At 52.6% G+C, this 4,829-nt stretch overlaps 1 protein-coding gene across 1 annotated transcript in view; it reads left to right on the forward strand.

The window, feature by feature from the left end:
• Window positions 1-4,829, forward strand: part of FUT2 (fucosyltransferase 2) — a 14,146-nt gene that overhangs the window by 7,566 nt on the left and 1,751 nt on the right. The gene's annotated exons all lie outside the window — the stretch shown is intronic.

The following is a 4,829-nucleotide window of genomic DNA, read 5'->3' on the forward strand; positions in this document are numbered from 1 at the left end:
CAGGGTGGCAGGGGGAGCCTTGAGGGGCAACAAGGCGGGCAGGAGGGACAGTTAGAAGCAACCAGGCCAGCAGGAGGGGTGCAGTTGAGAGCAACCGGGAAAGCAGAAGGGCAGTTGGGGCGACCACAGGCCAGCAGGGGGGGGCAGTTAGGGGTGACCAGGCAGGCAGGCGAGCGATTAGGAGCCAGCGGTCCAGGATTGTGAGAGGAATGCCCCGGATTGGAGAGGGTGCAGGCTGGGCTGCGGGGACCCTCCACTTGTGCACGAATTTTGTGCACTGGGCCTCTAGTAAAATAATAAAATAACGATGCCAAGCGGTAGTTGCTCTCCTTCTCCTGGCTGGCCTCTGGCCACATCATGGTGGGTCGGAACAATTCACTTCCTGCTCTGCTCCACGCACAGCTGCTCGCTTAGCGTTAGTGACCGCGTCTTAAAGTCTCATCTTTCTGGGGCCTTTGACTCGCCCTAAGGGTTCCCAGACGACAGATCAATTGACTTGTTCGCGCCACAAACCACCGGTTGGAGCTGTAGGTCCCGGGATGCGGAGTTCTCAGTGCCCCTACCTCCTGCGAGTCCCCAGGGTTTTCGGGAGGCCTGTGCCGGGCAACCACCCCACTCCTGCCACTGACGCCTGCTGGGACCGGAGGTGAAAAGCACAGGTTGTGTCATCGCTCAGCTCTCTGGGCTTTTCTGTGATCCCCGGGCCAGGAATTGCAGTTCCGTTGAGGATTCTGTGCACGTCTGTTCGGGTATTTTATGGTTACCAGCTCCCGAGCCTCTTCTGCCCAGCAGCTCTGCACGGTCTCAGTGAATGAATGACATTGGTCTTTGAGCCTGGTTTCTGGCACGGCTCATAAAACCATTAGCATTTCCTGAGTAATAAGGATGATAGGAGTGCTTATTTTTTGATAAGGGAATTCTAGGTAACTTTAGGATGGGGTGAGGTCAACAGAAAAAACAAGCCGTGGTTGAAAGACTGGAACTTTCAGCCCCACCCCTCAACCTCGGGGAAGGGGAGCTGGACAAAATTCAACTTAATCACTAACCGTTGATGATTTAATCATTCACGTGCACAGGATGACACCTCCATAAACCCCCCAACAATGGGGCTCAGAGAGCCTCTGCCTTGGCACACACACCCCTGAGCCTGGAGGTGGTGCACCCCAACTCCACCAGGACCGAGCCCGGCGCAGGGCCCTTCTGGGTCAACACCCTCCGTACCTCTCCTGACTGTGCAGCACCATTACAAATGGCAGGCAAGGGCCTTGCTGAGTTCTGTGGGCCATTCCAGCCAGTTCTCCATGCTGCGGAGGGCGTCACGAGAACCCCGATTTATAGCTGGTCAGTCAGAGCATGAATGGCCCGGGACTGTTTGATTGCTTTGTTAATCCTCACCTGAGGATATTTTTCCATTGATTTTCTTTCTTTCTTTCTTTTTTTTAGAAAGAGTGGAAGGAAAAAAAAAAGAAAGAAAGAAAGAGTGGAAGGGAGGGGGAGAGACAGAGAGAAACATCGATATGAGAGACACATCAATTGGTTGCCTCCCACACAGATCCTGCAACCAAGGTATGTGCCCTTGACCAGAACCGAACCGGATACCCTCAGTCCACGGGCCGACACTCTATCACCCTGGCTAGGGCGGCCCCGGACTTTTGATCCGTGTTTGAAGTTGAGGACAGTCTTGTGGAACGGAACTCTTTGATCCGTGGGCTCTGATAAGAACTCTATCCACTAAGCCAAACCAGCTAGGGCTGTTGATACAAACTCTAGGTCAGGGGTCCTCAAACTTTTTAAACAGGGGGCCAGTTCACTGTCCCTCAGACCGTTGGAGGGCCGGACTATAGTTTAAAAAAAAAAACTATGAACAAATTCCTATGCACACTGCACATATCTTATTTTGAAGTAAAAGAACAAAACGGGAACACATACAATATTTGTATTTGCATGTGGCCCGCGGGCCGGAGTTTGAGGACCCCTGTTCTAGGTAAATAGGGTCAGAATTGAATTGAATTGTTGGACACCCAGTTGGTATCAGGAGGGGAAAAACATCTCTCATATGCCAACTGCCTTCTGAGCCTTTTAGTAAAAATTCTCAAGATAAAGAACGGGCCAGGTCATCTTACAGAGCCATAGGCCACAGCCAATGACGGAGGAGCCGCTGTGGAGACAGCCACGTGTCTACCTCAGGCTCCCTCTGCCGTGTCCGGAGGGCGGGCAGGCCAAGCGGTTCATTCTGGGTGAGCCTGGCAGCTTCCCTTCAGAGGGGATGTAGGCGGCAGGGCGTGCGAAGACAGGCATCTCTCAAAGTGGGATCCCCAGCACATAGAGGTTCGTATACGTGTGCTCACGTATACAGACACCCACATATGTGTCCTCACAGGCTATAAACACACAAGTAAACATACACTAGAGATGCACATAATGGCTGTCCGCTCATCTCTGTACACTCACATATACACACAGCCATGTGTTCCCAACCACCAGCACGCTCTCTGTGTGTTACACACACACGTATGTGAAAGGTTCGGAGTGGGCCTAGGTTGTGCACCTATGACCTGAGGCCATAATGTATCAAAAGAAATTTAATTCCAGGCACCTGGGTGCAGGTGGGCCGAGTCTGAGAAGGGAATCGGCAGAGAGGGAAGGGAGAGAGAGGTTTTATTAGTCCTTCTGGCTGCAAGCCGCTCTGCTGAGGGGAGGGACGGGGCCGGTCCATCCTCGGCTCCTCCCTGGGCCAGATGTCTAGTCATCCGGGCTGTGCGGTGCTCAAGGCTGCAAGCTTTCTGCAAGATGTCCGCTGGGCACAATAAGTGTTCTCTGACCCGTTTCATTCTCTTCAACCCTTTCAGAGAACACAATAGACACATACCCATACAATGCAATGTACACATGTCCATTTGTATACACAACTAGAGGCCCAGTGCACGGATTCGTGCACCGGTGGGGTCCCTCAGCCTGGCCTGCGCCCTCTTGCAATCCAGGACCCCTCAGGGGATGTCAGGCTGCTGGTGGTGCTGCCGCAGAGGCAGAGGCAGGCAAGACTTCCGCTGCAACAGTAGCACTCGCCAGCTGTGAACCCGGCCTCTGGCACCCAACGGCCCTTCCGCTATGGGAGCACACTCACCACCAGGGGGCAGCTCCTGCATTGAGCGTCTGCCCCCTGGTGGTCAGTGTGTGTCATAGTGACCAGTCATTCTCAGTCGTTCTGCTGTTAGGGTCAGTTGGCATATTATCCTTTTATTATATAGGATAGAGGCCTGGTGCACAGGTGGGGACTGGCTGGTTTGCCCTGAGGGTGTCCCGGGTCAGGGTGGGGGTCCTGCTTGGGTGCCTGGCCAGCCTGGATGAGGGGCTGATGGCTGTTTTCAGGCTGGCCACACCCCCTTTAGGTTGGGGGTCCCCACTGGGGTGCCTGGCCAGTCTGGGTGAGGGGCTGAGGGCCATTTTTAGGCTGGCCGGCGACTGAAGCTCCCAGCCTCTCCTTTTTTTCTTTTCTTTTTTTAAATTCTGGGATTCATTTACCTTCTATAATTGAAACTTTGTTGCTGTCACTGGAGCTGAGAGCCGGCTCCTGCTCGCTCCAGCTCTGAGCTCATGGCCTGCTGAAAACAGGTATCTGGGGTTTGTTTAGCTTCTATAATTGAAACTTTGTTGCTGTCACTGGAGCTGAGAGCCGGCTCCTGCTCGCTCCAGCTCTGAGCTCATGGCCTGCTGAAAACAGGTATCTGGGGTTTGTTTAGCTTCTATAATTGAAACTTTGTTGCTGTCACTGGAGCTGAGAGCCGGCTCCTGCTCGCTCCAGCTCTGAGCTCATGGCCTGCTGAAAACAGGTATCTGGGGTTTGTTTAGCTTCTATAATTGAAACTTTGTTGCTGTCACTGGAGCTGAGAGCCGGCTCCTGCTCGCTCCAGCTCTGAGCTCATGGCCTGCTGAAAACAGGTATCTGGGGTTTGTTTAGCTTCTATAATTGAAACTTTGTTGCTGTCACTGGAGCTGAGAGCCGGCTCCTGCTCGCTCCAGCTCTGAGCTCATGGCCTGCTGAAAACAGGTATCTGGGGTTTGTTTAGCTTCTATAATTGAAACTTTGTTGCTTTCAGAGCTCAGAGCTGGGCCGCAGCAGGCAGGGAACCTTGGCTTCCTCCATTACTGGAGCAAGCAAGCCTCCTGCTTGCTTTAGCTGCGTGGCTGCCAGCCGCCATCTTGGTTGGGTTAATTTGCATATAGTGCTGATTAGCCAATGGGGGGCATGGCAAAGGGACGGTCAATTACCATGTTTGTCTATTATTAGATAGGCTGTTAGAAACCCAGATATACATACACACACTATATATACACACACACACACGTGTATTCATACAGTGCAGGTACCATGCATACACACACAATGCATACGTACCCACATGTGTAAACACACACACACAGACACACATAACACACTCTAAAGACAAACCCGAAAACACAGATCTGAGTATTTACACTCATTTACATGCGCACAAAAGGTAAACCCACCCCAGCTGGTTTGGCTCAGCATTGGCCTGCGGACTGAAGGGTTTCAGGTTCGATTCTGGTCAAGGGCACATGCCTGGATAGCAGGCTCCATCCCCAGTTGGGGGTGTGCAGGAGGCAGCCGATCGATGATTCTCTCTCATCATTGATGTTTCTCTCTCTTCCTCTCCCTTCCTCTCAGACATCAATATATTTATGTATATGTGTGTACTAGAAGCCCATTGCACAAAGATTTGCTCAATAGGCCTTCCTTCCCCTGGCTGCTGGCACCAGTTTTCCTCCGGCACCCAGGACTCGGGCCTTTGGTCTGGCCCCAGGCTTTT

Source organism: Myotis davidii, unplaced genomic scaffold (assembly GCF_000327345.1).
Source record: "Myotis davidii unplaced genomic scaffold, ASM32734v1 scaffold464, whole genome shotgun sequence".
Taxonomy (NCBI): Eukaryota; Metazoa; Chordata; class Mammalia; order Chiroptera; family Vespertilionidae; genus Myotis; species Myotis davidii.